Below are 15,722 nucleotides of genomic sequence, written 5' to 3' on the forward strand. Positions count from 1 at the left end.
AGCCATAATCAGTAAATTGCCTTATCAACCAATGTATATAAAAATGAAGGAAGTGTTTGATTACATGACATATGTGATTCACAGAATGGCACAAAGTTTGATTAAGAGAAGAAAATAATTGTTAAGTACAGGAGGAGATACTCCATTTCTTAAACTGGGTAGAAGGTATATAAGTGTTGGCTGCATTACTAGTCTTCTACACTTTATACATTTTTATAAATATTATTTCATATGTAGTCGACATCTGTAAAACAATGTTTAAGTGCAAGAAAAATCTGAGCAAATATTTGTTGGAAAAAAGAGGTAAAAAGTACATATACATCTAATCAGTTTTTGCTAATTATTTTTTTAAATAAATAGAGATCATAGGGACTTCCCTGGCGGTCCAGTGGTTAAGACTCTGCGCTTCCACCACAACGAAGAGTAGCCCCCACTGGCTGCAACTAGGGAGAGCCAGTGCGCAACAACGAAGACCCAACGCAGCCAAAGATAAATTAATTAAATAAGTTTTTTAAAAAAGTTTACTAGTAGGTTAGAATTTAAGAAAAAGAAAAAAGACTGCACTTCCACTGCAGGGGGCACAGGTGTGGCCAGTAAATAATTAAAAATTTTAAAATAGAGATCGTAAAAACGTAAGTAGGTAGGAAAATAAGTTTCCTGTAGAAAACAATTTCTATAGCTCTACACAGAGATCTATATACTATTTCTTTAAAAGCACCACTAAACCTTTCCTGCACACTATGTGTACACACATATACACACAGACATACACACCAAATTACTTTAAAGTAAAACTTTCTACCTCCAAAGATCCCCCCAAAACCAACCTCCATCACAAATATTACCTTAACCCCATAAAAAATACTGATACTCCTCTACTCATAATCCCAGAAATAAATTACAAAAATAAATTCCTAAAGAGAAATGTTCATACTGTAAGTAACTGTATTTTTGGTGTATGTGTAGGCTTAGCATTTATGAGTCTTACTACCTACATGGGCCTATCCACATCTACAGTATTTGCTTTTTTATGATGGGCACCTGCATTTTAATGATGTGTGTCAATACTAATTTGATTGAGGGCAATATAGTATATTTATGAAGAGCACAGAGTGTGGAGCCAGAGTTCCTGAATTGGAATTCAGCTCTTCCACTTGCTAACTAACTAATCTATTTCACATCTCAGTGTTTCAGTTTCTCATCTGTAAAATGGAAATAACAGTACATACCTCGTAGGGTGTTGGAACTGATTAAAACCTGTGTAACAGGACTGGCACAAAGTAGGTGCTATGTAAGGGTGAGCCATTACTACTAGCACTACTAATAGTACCATCTTCCCAAACATACTGAAAACATTCTTAGCAATTCGAATTACTGGCTAAAATCAGATACTATTAAAAATAGACATTAAACCTGAAGCCTGACTGACAGTAAGTTTAAAGCCCTGCAACTCTGAATAGGTGATTATAAATCTACATAACCACTCTATCAAGAACAATCTGGGGAGAGCGGCTTTCCAAAGTGCAACTATCAATTTCTTCCCTTACACAAGGGGGCAGTGATAACAAGAAAAGAACTGGGCTCTGTGACACCTCCTCCTACAGACAGTAGGGGGTGGCAGTACATATGGCTTACAGTCAGAACAAAACAGGAAGACCCAACAGAATTGCTCTTTATTCTCCTCAGGCCCTCTCCTCTATGTTTTAGGCCCAACACAGCCTCAAGGTGAGAGACATATCAACAGAAAAGACTAAAACCCAAAATTAATCACCAAAGAAAATCCAGTTTTGCCTTTGAAGCAAATAATCCCTCAATGGCTAAATCTGGATCCAGGAGGAAGCCAATCAGTATGAATTTTAATTATCTGGCAAATTACTTACTGTTCTTCTTATAAGAACAACATTCAGGCAAGTAACTCCGTTTCTCTGCAAGAATTGTAACATAAGACACTAAAATCTCATCAATAATTAACTATACCCTAATGAACACATGCCGATATTTCTGCTTGTTTCATACTATACAGACATACACTCACTGAATGTATATAAGTTATATTAAATAGCTCATGGAGCTGTCTTTTGTTACTTCTGAAATTCCAGCTATGTTCTGACAATCCTCTCAAAACACAGATGTTCTTCTTAAATGGAAGTCACAATGTTTTGCAGCATGTGGGTAATGATATATATATATATACACACACACACACACACACACACACACACACAGAAAGAGAGAGAGAATGAGAATATTTAATATTTCATTTCTGTGCTCACATTCCTGAGATGATCTACCTGGGAAATGCTGCAAGAAGCGTTCCACTGACAGTATCCATGTTGTTGCTTTTTATGCCACCTTTATTGTATTCAATTTTTTTCCTATTTTGCCACCCCAACATCAAGAATATTTCACTACTGTCATTCACCATAATTAGCCACTGCAACAGCTTTTGGCTTCAAACCCTCAAAATGCCTGAAAATTTATCCCTTTTGTTCACCATATTGTTTTGTTTTCCTCATTCCAGAAATTTTCACCTGTATAAAATTGAAGAAAGGGGCACCTATGAAAAAACGTCCCTTTGCCTAATGATCTTGAACTCAGAATTATGGTCAAGATGTGGGGTGGGTTTTTTGTGTGGTTTTTTTTTGGTTCGTTTTTTTCCTTTTCCTGGAGAGGAGCAGAGAAGACAGTGCAAGACACCCAAAACACCAAATCTTCTTCCTAATATTAATTACCATTGTTTATGTTTGGTGAAAACCATTTTAAACATTCCACACCTGGAACACAACACAGGATACAATTATATCAGTGCTCTACACGCTGACGGCAAACCCTGGAATTATTTAGCCCTATTTTTTCTTTCCCATCTCACAACCAGACACAATTTGCTTGTTTCTTTCACGTGGGCACTATCTCTATCTCAAAAAATAGTGTATCATAGCTCCTCTCGATTCCCTGTGTTAAAATATCTAGCCATGAGCCTTATTAATCTCTTCTTAGACTACGCCTCCTTTCCCAGAGAAATTAATATCACTAATAACACTTCTACCGTGAATTTCAACGCCACACAGGCCAACCCACCCTGTGCCTTACCTGGCACATTTCACAACTACTTTCATGCTGCATTCAGGGGGCACATTTTACAACTCGTTCTGCACCACATTCCCTGCCACGTTCAGCAATCTGCCTCGCATCTCCTCCTGGGTCCCCGTCATCCGGAGACTCTCTCGGTACCAAATTCCATGACACCTTCGGTGACACCGAAGTGGCCGATCCCGGACCCATCCGAAGCCACCCCGAGTGCCACATTTGGAGCCAACCTTCCCCACGCCCTGGACACCGGAGGCACTCCACTGCCCATTTCGCTGCCTCCCCGCTCGCCCCCGCCCCTCTCCCTGGAGCCCAGGCGTCGGAGGCGAACGCCGCTGTCACTGAAGCAACCTTTCCTTCCCGGGCTCCCGGGGTCTCTCACCTGCCGCTCTGAGAGGGGTTCGCTGCACCTCGGGGTCAAGCCCGAGTCCCCGGGGTCTCCTGTGAGAACCGCGCCGCCCGCCGGCGCCGCCCGCGATCCCAGAGCACCTCGCTGCGCTCCGACGCCCGCTGTGGGTCTGCGTCCGGGAAAGGCGCGGCCCGGCGGCTAGCGCAGCCCTCGGCGGTCCTCCTGTCAGCGGCGGCGCGGGTGCAGGCTCTCGCCCAGCGCGGCGGCGGCGTCGGCGGCGGGCAACTTGCTCCGCCTCGCGCGCTGCACAGCCAGGAGGTGAGCGCGAGGGGGATGGGAACGGGGGCGGGGCCGCCCGAAGGAGGCACGGAGGGCGGCGGCTGGAGGGCAGCGCTGGCGGCCCCGGGCCCGGCACTCGGAGCGCTCGCAGCTTCACCCGCCGGGCGGGCGGCTCGCACGAGGCAGCTGTGCAAGCGGGCCCCGCCGGAGCAGCGCACCCAGCAACCCGCGCCCGGCCGGCCGCTCGCTAGCGCCGCCGCCGCGCCGGGGGCGTCGCACCCTCAGAGGCCGCCCGCAGCCCCGCCCCCTCCGGGCCGGGGTGGGGAGGAGCGCGAGCGCGGAGGGAGAGCGCGTGCGTGGGAGCGCGTGCGTGGTGGAGCGCGCGCGCCCCCGCCCCCTCCACCGTTTGGGGGTGGGGAGTGGCGGGGAGAGAGAGAGAAGACCGAACCGTTTTCTCCGCGGAGAGGTTTGGCCCTGGCTCTGCCTCTCTGTGAGGTCTGGGCATTTCTGTTTCCTCAAGGGGCTTTGACTGGTGGGGTCGTGGGCATTCAGTGGGGAAGAGGGGAGGGGAGCTCAATAGCAGACAAGGCCCTGGATGGTTCGGCTCCGCCCCCAGGGTGATGTCACTCTCGAGGTGCTGCTGCTGTCACGTGCGCCCACTTCTGGGCCTGTCCTGATGCTTTGATGGCCAGAACGTTCCTCTAGATTTTCCCCACTTAAGTCACCTCATACACATATCACTCCTAGAAGTCGTCGAACCCTACAAATGTCAGTTATTCTTTCCCTGATGCTCAATTGTAATCTGTAGACTGCTTCAAAATGCCATAGTTGGCTGGTGTAGGAAACAGAATGAAGTGCAAAACCAGGAATGGGGGGATAGTGGGGAGGGGAGAGAGAGAAGGGAGAGCTATTATCTAGAATCATTGCTGAAATTCACCAACCACAGCTTGAGAGCCTGAGGTGAAGTTGTGACGCTGCTTCTGTTGCTGCCAGGTTGGACAAGAAGTAATGTGATTTTACGGGCTAGTTGTTAAGGCACGGAAAGCCACCACAGCAAAGCCTCCTTGAAGGTCATATTTCCCTCACTTCCCTCCACCTAGATCTTCTTCCCCTTTACTCTTCCTTTCCCTTGCATCGTAGAACAACAAGTCAACTGTGGAAGATATCAGCACATAAATTTGTTCGTGTGCTTTAAGATGATGCAAAGCAATCACTGTTACCTACTCTGCCTGGTTAGCCTTTCTTCCGTAAACTGAGATGACCTTTCGTGGTCATCCATTCCTTAATGAGACACCATGATTGGAAATAGATACACCAGATTACTTCAGTCAAGCAACCTGTGTCTGTGGTGTTTCTAAGATGGAGAGATTTGATAACAGTCCTTTAATCTGCTGCATCCAGGATTTTCTTTGTGTTTTTTTCAAAATTAGTATTAATTTCAGAATAATGCAGGAAATTGAATATGAAGCCATTTTGCAACAGCTAGTCTCTACAGTGAATTCTTGAAAAGTCAGAGCTAGAGCAGCTTTGAATACTACAGCTAAAATGGCAAGGTGAAGGATTGGTCTATGGAATCTTTTGGTGATAACTCCAAAAAGTTAGATCACTCCAACTAAAACCTATTTATCTATGGTGATAGAGTCAGAGTAGTGATTGGAGGAATTGTGATTTGGAGGATTGTGATTTGGAGGAATAGTGATTTGGAGGAATTGAATGAGTTGGGGGGGGCAGGAGGGAGCCTTCTGGGTTGCTGGAAATGCTCAATACCTAGATCTTGTTAATGATTACAAGGGTTAATATATGTGCAAAACGATTGGTGTGCTTTACTCTATCTCAATTTTTAGAGATTTTAAAAAATTGTATACACAAAAGAGGCATTACAGTGTCATCAAGATGGGAGTCTGGAAACCTAGATTTGAATGTCAGTGTCACCCACCACTTACCAGCCTATGAGACCTTGAGCAGGTCTGAGCCTTCTTTTTCTTTATCTAATATGGGTGATGTTACCTCACAGGATGGTTGTGAAGATTAAGTGAAATTATATTTGAGAAGTACTTATCACAGAGCCTGGTATATAATAAACGCTCAGGAAACATTAGCTATTGTTATGCTATTCTTGTTGCACTCAAATTTACCTTATTTAATTCTCTTTTGGTCTTTTTATTTATTTTAAAGATTACTTTGATTCTGAGCCTTTGCCTGTGAGTTTCACTGAGCTAATAACATTCCTTTCCCTAAGAAATAACAAAAGGCGGTTGGGGTGTAATGTATTGGTTTTCAAACTGGTTCAGGTGGTGATACTTAGAAATTATGGTGCTTATTGTGGAACACCATGAAATATTGTTAGATTGAATTCTGCCATATGGACTTGACACAATTTTACTAGCACTAAATCTGGCTACATTATGTTTATGCAGATCTCCCACATATTAAAAAAATGTATTTTTAAGAAATAATACGTCTGCGTTTTTCCTCTAAAATTTGTTTGCAACTTTTCACTAGAAAGTACCAAAAGTTTAATAACAATTCACAAAATGAAAACCTTTAAATCCCTTCTTCCTGGAAATGGGAAAAATACTGTAACTGTTCAGTCTTAGCAGCAGAGCTCTTTATTGGATTTTCCCACAGTAAACTCTAATAGCTGTGACCCACAGGGTCTCTTGCTCTGATGAAGTGAGTAACTCTGACTCACTATCCTCATCATACTTCCAAAGATCCGTCTCCATTTCTTTCAGCCGACCTTTCCAAGATCCCATGTTCACACTGAGCAGTGCCAGTGCCCACTGGAATGAACTTATTGCTTCGCTGTTTCGATCATCTAACATGATGCTACTCAGCCAGTTCTCTTCCACATAGTTCTGCTGTTAAGTCTTGCTATTTGCTGCCACACTCTTAACTTTGTGGAGGAAACAGTCTGTCCCTGACAGAGGTAAGGGTGGGGTACGGTAAGGATGGAAAGCAACAATGTAGAGAGAAGCCACCTCTGTTCTCAACTCCTCACCCTGATTTCCTTTTCGGTCACTAATACCTGAAATCCTGAGAATGCTTTTTTTTTTTTTTTTACCTACTAAAACTCCATTCTAGTCAAGATGATAATTTAGTCTATAACTTAAACTTGGAAACATAATTTATGCCATGTAAGAGGAAGCTGTAAGTAATTGTCCATAAAGTGGCCCAACCATACTCTATACCTCCCAACTTTTCAGTGCCATCTATACCATTCAAAATTACCTTCCTTGCTTTGTCAACTCTGCACAATCACTCACCTCTGCATATGGCATATGTCTTCCCTGGCACCTCCAAGTCTCTTAAGTAAAGCATCAGGGCCACCTCTCTCTCCCTACTGAATAAAGAGTCATAACATCTACCATTGATGGATTGCCTACTGGCTGCAAATACTTTACTAAATGCCTTGTATATACTACTTCATTTAATTCTCACAACATCCTATCAGGCAAGTTTTTGTTTTTGCTTTTTTAATTTTATTCATTTGTTTAATTTTTGGCTGCATTGGATCTTCGCTGCTGCACGTGGGCTTTCTTTAGTTGCGGCGAGCGGGGGCTACCCTTTGTTGCGGTACGCAGGCTTCTCATTGCAGTGGCTTCTCTTGTTGCAGAGCACGGGCTCTAGGCGCGCAGGCTTCAGTAGTTGTGGCACACGGACTTAAGTAGTTGTGGCTCGCGGGCCCTAGAGCACAGGCTCAGTAGTTGTGGCGCACAGGCTTAGTTGCTCCACGGCATGTGGGATCTTCCCGGACCAGGGTTCGAACCCGTGTCCCCTGCGTTGGCAGGTGGATTCTTAACCACTGCGCCACCAGGGAAGTCTGAGTTGCTATCTTATTTCTTAACGAAGACAAGCAATGGCGTGAACTCTAAATAGACATGTTGCAAGTCAAAAAAACAGACCAGAAAGCAACAGGTGTGAATGAACAGAAAAGTATTTACTAATCAGGGGAGAAAACATCAGTTGGTAAGAGGTTGGAAAGGTGGGACAGGACTGAACTGAAGTGGGTACTGCCCAGGAAGGGAAACACCCTGGAATCTCTGAGCAGAAGAGTGACAAGAAGACAGTGTTTGAAATATTCATCTCAGGGTAGATTTGAGCATGGAGGCACAAGTAATAATGATATGGGTAAGATACTACTATTACTATTTAAGGAGCTAAAGAAGAGGACAGCTTTAGTCAAGAACTGTGACAGTAGAGATAGAAAGGAATAGTCCCAACAGCCATTGCGTGGGAAGAATTAACAGAACTTTCTGAATAACTGAATGCAGAGGGTAAAGAACAGTGAGAAATGAAAATACAGCAAGATGACAAGACTAACTGCCTAGAAGACTGTGGTGCCTGTGACAGAAGCAGGAGAGTCAGAGGATTGGTGTTAAGGAGAAGAAAGAGATGGTTTTGGCATATTTTGTGTTGTAGTTCTTTACTGCTTTTGAGTTACAAATCACTTCTTTTGAGAATCTGACAGAATCAATGGATCCTTTTCTCAGGAAAAAAAAAATGGATTCATACTTATACATGTTATATGATTTGTAATGGACACCCATGGATTTGGCTGCTGGAGAGCTCTTGACCCCAGCTGGGCACATTAAAGCCCTTTCTGGAATTTTTGTACTTTATATCCAAAGGATCAAGTCAATCTGTCCCTAATAACTGAAGCAATGGATGCTGTTAGCTGATGTGTTTCCTAACACATGAGCCCGAGAAACGAAGAATGCTCAAATGCATTTGAGTCCATGGATCCTTCACGTTCCTATTCTTGGATTCCAGGACATTTCCTAGTCCTTTGTTGGAATCCTCCATGGTTCAGCTTGTTTGAGCCACATTTCTGCCATTTATATGAGAGGTCTGATTAATTCACAGGTTAAAGGTATTAATTGAAACCCACCCATGGGCTCCAGGTAAGAACTCCTAATTTAAAGTAACTTGGAAATAGCTAGTAGAAAGATGGGATTTAGGTGAGAAAGGGAACATAGTGAATACTCAAGGAGAGGGAATATAGCACAGGTGTATAAGAGCAAGGACCCTGGACCCAGACTGCACTCAAATCCTAACTTAACTGTTTACTAAATGCGTGACCACAAGCAAGTTATTCCACATTTCTAGATTTCAGGATACTCATCTGTGGATTGGGGATTAAAAACTGTACCTACCTTATAGGGCGGATGTGAGGCTTAGGTTGGTACAGGTGCAAGTACCTGGTCCATAGCAAGTCTCTATGGACTATTATCATTCAATGAAACAGGCCTGTACCTAGGCATTTCACATATGTTATATTATTTAATCTAATCCTCATAAAAACTTTACAGGATTGGAATTATTCCCATTTTACTAGATGAAAACATTGGGCTCAAAATAACTTGCCCCAGATCCCACAGTAAGAGACAAAATCCAAATTAAAATACAGAATATTTGAATAGAAAATGAAGAGGAAGATTTTCATTACAATTAATAGAGCATACTACCTATCCTAAGAATTAATGTGTATATATGTATATATACTAATTATATATATTTATTCGGCATCTATCTCATATAGCGTCTATCACATATAGATGCTGGATATATATTTGTGAATTAAATTTATTAAATCATCCAGATCTGTAAAAAAGGGATTGGAAAGAGTGTTCATACCAACATAACCATTCTAATCCATGTACAATTTTGCATATTAAAATTAAATATTGGCCCTCTGGAAGATATAATCATTTCTCATGATTTTAGTTAGCCTGAACCACACTTTCAGAGTCTAGTCCACTCTATGTTATGGACAAGCTAGAATTTGTGGACCTATAAAACTGAGGACAAGGCTCTGGACCTAGTTGACCTTTCAACCAAACTTCCTCAAAGAACCCTCACCTTCTTGCCATGCCCTTTCAATTCGTAACGACTTGAAACTGTGAAAGTACATTTACCATTAAAACTCAGACACCCTAGGTTGTGGCTGAACCTTGAGAAACACCTTTATTTGGGGAAAAGGAAGTCAACAGAGGATACGGAGAAGCAATAGGCAGAAAGCACATCTGTATGTCTGGTACTGTTTTAGGCACAGACTTCTCCCTCGCTTCTCTACAGAGTTTGAAGGTACTTAGTATTGATCATGTAAATTCTATGAAAGATGCTTGGAAGGGAAAAGGAGGGTAAATAAAGTTCCATTTGGAACTCCCTATAGGTGGACCCCTAGTTTATTCCCTACCCATCCCCATGCAATTTCTCAGTACAATCCTGGTAACATATACAAAAGTTGACTATGAAAAAATTAAATGCACACATAATACAAGAGCATTTCCCCCAAAGAGCTGAAAGCAGTATTCAGTTGCTATTTGCAACTCACATTTAAGATATGATCTTTGATAAAGTATTTTCAGCGTGTATTATATTTCCTAATTTTGTCCTAACATCTACCTGACTGAGGATAGAGTCCCTGCTTTGTATATAGCTAATGACTCCACCTTTACTCAACTGGGTTATGTTTAGGAAACCTATGCTTCTTATTACTAGTATCAGCACTTCCATTTTCTACTCATTTATGAACAGTAGTAAAAAATGTAATAAAATATTCAAATAATTGCATAAACAAATACTGAAAATGGTGATGATGCTGAAAATAAACTCTTGACTGGTAGGCTACACCACTGTGTAAGAGCATAAAACGTTCATTCATCTGCAAATGCATGAATATTATAATTCAATGTATTTTAAAATAACTGAGGAGTGGCATTGTATAAGAAAGTTTGAGTTGTTCCAAAGTTGAAACTATAAACATTGATGACCACCTATTTTGCACTCGTACTTGATACATTTTTTCTTCAAGGACAACATACTAAAGGAATCACAACACTGTCGTCATCAAGGGTATTTATTGTGCCCTAATACAAAGATGATGCCACTGACCCACCACTAATAAGACGTGAAGATTGAGTTGATGCTCCAGTATTGTGTGGGTTTTATTGAACCTGCCATATCCCCTCACTCAAAGCACCTAAGTAGTTGCAATGTAGTTAAATATTAAGAGAGGCAATCAGCGGCAAAGGGAGAATGATTGGCCTTTACAGAGAATGACCACACAATCATGGTTTAGTACCACAGCCCTTATCAATTAGCCATGAGTAAGAGTAAAGGTAAGAATGCAGTAGAGTTGTGTAAATTGTCTTTGTTTTCTTCACATAATGGAATTATTAATTAATTTCTTTTTAATAAAAAGAGGCCTTAGATAATTTTTAAATTAATTTTTATTGGAGTATAGTTGATTTACAATGTTGTGTTAGTTTCTGCTGTACAGCAAAGTGAATAAGTTATACATATACATATATCCACTCTTTTTTTAGGTTCTTTTCCCATACAGGCCATTACAGAGTATTGAGTAGAGTTTCCTGTGCTATACAGTAGGTTCTTATTAGTTATCTATTTTATATATAGTAGTGTGTATATGTCAATCCCAATCTCCCAATTTATCCCTCCCCTGCCTTTCCCCCTTGGTAACCATAACTTTGTTTTCTACATCTGTGACTCTATTTCTGTTTTGTAAATAAGTTCATTTGTACCAAGGAAATGATTTTTTTTAATATAAGGGAATTATAGCTTTGTTGGTGTGAAATGTAGAGATGTTTTAGTTATTAAAAAGAGGTGGGAGAAAGAAAAGTTAAGGGAAATGATGGTTTCGATTGGTTCCGAAGCCCAAGTAACAATTTCTCTAGATTTAGTCAACCTGACACACAATGTGAAAGGAACAAAAGGAAGTAAAGAATCAGAATTCAGTAGAGGAAAAGGAAAGGAGGCATTTTACTATTACATTATCAACCTGATAATTGTAATAAAACTTCATTTGTGTGAAACTCTGCTATCTGACAATCTCATCTATCTGAAGTACGGCAAGCAACCAAGGAAACAAAGGAGACGGAAAAAGACCGCTGCAGAAACAAAATAGAGCTCACCAAAGCCCATGCCCTAAAGATCACGCCCGTCACTCCTAGAGGTTTATCGAAGCCCTTTCTCAGAGGCTATTAATTTTTACTTGGATTCGATTTTAAAAGACCTGGCAACCTGGCTTCCAAACTCATAAAAAATCAGAAGCGGTAAACTAGAAGAGGAAGGAGAAACTATCCCATGTAGGCATGCAGATAGCAGTCAGAAGAGAACACTGCAAGTCTGTAAGCAGGGCAGAGAGGAAAAGAGGCATAAAAATTGACTTAATGATCAAAAGAGCACAGGAATTTAGTGCCTTTAGCAAGGGAAAAACAGTTCTACATACCTCCATAGAGCTTGGGGAAGAAATTTTTAAGTCTGAGTCTATATTAACCCTGAGTAAATCAAGAAAATTATATTCAATATACAGACATTCTCAGAGTTTTGCAGCACTCAACGTTATGTAAGTAGTTCCATAAGGCACATAATGAAATTTTGAAGATATGAGAGATTTTATTTTATTTTTTTTGGCCACACGGCATGTGGGATCTTAGTTCCCCAATCAGGGATTGAACCCGTGCCCTCTGCATTGAAAGTGCAGAGCCTTAACCACTGGACCGCCAAGTCCCCAAGATATGAGAGATTTCATATCACATTGAGAAATGCAAAGAAGTCAAGTGTGTAAATGAACACTGCAAAATAAGTGTACAAGGCCAGAGGTTGCTGGTTCAAGGAGATAATGGCCTTCCATGGTCAGTCTTGCATGGCTTTTGTCCCCATGCAGATTCTCGCTGCATCAGCTCATGTTATGACACTACTGTTTGTTTGTTCCCCATTTTGTTACTTTCTAATCATGTCCAAAAAGTGGCTAAGTGATGGGAAGAAGGCAGGACCGGTTTATAAGAGTAGGTAAAATGAATGAGAGCAAAATATTAAAACTTTAAACAAGTCTGAAGATATTTTCACCCTACCCTGATTTTGTGTTATCCAGGACCTTTCAGGGGATATCTGTATTATGCATAAGATAGAGAATATCACTAATAGGAATATATTTTAAGGAACAATCCAAAATAGAACAAAGATTTATGCACAAAGATGTACATTATGGCAGTATTTAGCATTTTAAAAATTGGAAGCAATCCAATTTACCAACCTTAAAGAATGGTTAAATAAAATATAGTACATAAAAATTTGATGGACAATTATGCAACCATAAAAATTATATTTTGGTAGTCAGGAAATTTGTATGACATAATTTTAAGTTAAAAAACAGGATACAGGGCTTCCCTGGTGGCGCAGTGGTTAAGAATCCTCCTGCTAATGCAGGGGACATGGGTTCAAGCCCTGATCGGGGAAGATCCCACATGCCATGGAGCAACTAAGCCTGTCCACAGCTACTGAGCCTGTGCTCTAGAGCCAGTGCTCTGCAACAAGAGAAGCCACCACAATGAGAAGCCTGCGCACCACAACGAAGAGTAGCTCCTGCTCACCGCAGCTAGACAAAGCCCACGTGCAGCAACGAAGACCCAACGCAGCCAAAAATAAATAAATAAAATAAATAAATTTATTTAAAAAAATACAGGATACAGAATTGTATATGCAACATAATCTCTACAATGTACAGAATACATAGAAGATGAAAAGCTCTCATTAATCATGGCCACCAAAAAAAATTTTAAACCTAGGAAAAAACTATATATGCAATACCCACACAAAGAAAACTACAAATATTCACTGAAGGAAAATAAAAACTGCATAAACAAAAATGCATACCATGTTCCCTGATGGGAAGACTCACGATATTGTAAAGAAGCCATTTTGCCCAAATAATTTACAAATTCAATGTAATTCCAATCAAAATTATAATAGGATTTTTAACAAAATTGACATGCTAATTCTAAAATTCATCTGGAAGAGTACATACTTAAGAATAGCTAGGTATTTTTTGAAGTATAATGAGGGACCTCTTCCTACCAGATATCAAAATATATAATCACAGTGATTAAAGTGTGATATTGGGTCACAAATTAAAAAAATAGATTAATGAAAGAGAATAGATCATCAACTACTGACACAAATATATGTGGGAGCATTTCAAATAATTGAAAATAGATGTCAGGACATCTATTGGTTATCCATTAAAAAAAAAAAGATATATCTCTTACATCACACCATTCAAAAATAAATTAATTAACTTCCCCTTCCCAGAAACTGGCCTGGTCAGGGTCAAGGCCTGAAGAGCAAGGTTGAAGGCCAGCATGGCTGGGATGGGCAGAGCTGAAGCCAAGCAGACAGCAGGCCACAGGGTGGGGCAGAGGAAATGACATGGCAGGGAGATCTGTTATGTCCAGGGCTCTTGGGCAAACGGGGAAATAAAGGAAGATGGTGAGAGCAGGTTTCTCTTTTGGAGAAGGGAGTTGCAAGTATGGAAAGTGAGAAGCCTAAAATGAACTGTATAATTTTGGATTGGAGGAATTGGTGTGAACTCAACGTTTTATATATCTGTGTTCTAATTTGGATGCTTGTGCTAAGGTTATATAGGAGCATGCCCTTGTTTTTCGGAAATATACAGTGAAGTATTTAGAGGTAAGGGCTTCATGTCCACAATGGATCAGATGTCTCAAATGGTTCAGAAAAAAAATACTACATGTATATAACATATATGTAAGGTGGGGGACAGAGAGAAGAGATGAAGCAAATGTAATGAAATGATAATAATTGGGGAATCAAGGCACATAGGTTATGGGAGTTCATTATGCTACTCTTGCAACTTTTCAGTGAGTTTGAAATTATTTCAGAATAAAAAGTAAAAATAATTTCCAGATGTATCAAAAATCTAAATAATTCTACTTCCTGGAATCTATCCCCCAAATTTCTCACATATACACAAAGATGTATATGTACGAGTTCATATTTAGAAATAATAATTAAAAATGTAGGACATATGCATCAATAGGGAATGGTTAAATAAATTATAGTATATCCATCCATGGAATGGTGTGCAGGCATAGAAAAGAATAAGGTAGATCTGTATGTACTGACAATGCACTGACATGGAGAGATCTCCAGGTTGTGTTAAATGGAAAAGGAAGTGACAGACCAAGAGGTAGAGTATGATCCCATTTGTGTTTTTTTTTTAAAGTTTTTTAAAAATCTGCTATGGGTGTGAGTTATGTGTATCTGTGCATAGCTATGTTTATAAACAAATTTTAAAAATGGTCTGAAAGGATACACACCAAGCCATTAACAATAGTTAACTCTAGGGAAGGAGAATAGTAGTATACTTTCCAGGTTTTCCATAGTGGCATGTAATACTTTATTATCAGTTGAAAAAAAGCCTAAGTACAAAAAGGCAGGAATGTATACGATACATTCTGAAAGATTTCCTCTCAAGGTGATTATAATATTTACTGCTGGGAATTACCTTGGGTTATCTGGAAAACTCCTAGTCCAAAGGCTGCATATAGGGAATTGACCTTCCAGTGGACTGTGCCCAGGAACACTTTATCATTAATTTAATAGAGGATTAGGCAGCCGGCTGAGCCGCTCCCTGCTTGCCAGGCCACCGTCCAGAAGTGAATTCCCTTGCAGCTCTCCAAAAGGAGGTCAAACAAGTCCCCAGGGACTCTCAACAGAAAGAAGTTGCCAAAGGCTAAATTTGGCATGCAAGCCAAGCCCTGGACTGGGATAAACTGTGCCAGTGCTTTTCAGTTACGCTTTCAAGACCTCAGTCAGAATATGCAGGACTAGATAGCTATTTTCAAGAGTGGCTTAGCAGCTCAAATTGGAAACAACTGTTCAAACCAGAGTTTGGGGGTGAACTTGAAAATGTAAAATTCCTCTTCTGCCTCCTTAACCCCCATTATCTCTTATTTAAAGGATATTTAAATTCCCTTTCTTTTCTCTTGCTCCAAGCAATTTATCATAGTGATAATTCCTGCCAACCTGATCAGATTCTGCAATTCTTACGCAGGAAAGACAGACTAGCCATCTTTTTCATTTTTCTTTTTCTTTTCTAAGTGTAAATGGCCAGTTTTGTATTTAAGTTGCTTTTTTTTGTGGGGGGGAGCTCTTTTTCATATACAGTGTTTTATTGAGT

At 40.6% G+C, this 15,722-nt stretch overlaps 1 protein-coding gene across 1 annotated transcript in view; it reads right to left on the reverse strand.

Annotated features, from left to right (window-relative positions):
- The window catches only part of TANC2 (tetratricopeptide repeat, ankyrin repeat and coiled-coil containing 2), a gene marked incomplete at its 3' end in the record, with an annotated part of 353,474 nt that extends 349,903 nt beyond the window's left edge, over positions 1–3,571 (reverse strand). The window contains exon 1 of the mRNA XM_082861750.1: positions 3,470–3,571. The remainder of the gene's footprint in view (positions 1–3,469) is intronic.
- Between the last annotated feature and the right edge of the window lie 12,151 nt (positions 3,572–15,722).

The sequence above is a fragment of the Leucopleurus acutus genome (genome assembly GCF_964270905.1).
Source record: "Leucopleurus acutus genome assembly, chromosome: 19".
In the NCBI taxonomy this organism is placed as follows: domain Eukaryota; kingdom Metazoa; phylum Chordata; class Mammalia; order Artiodactyla; family Delphinidae; genus Leucopleurus; species Leucopleurus acutus.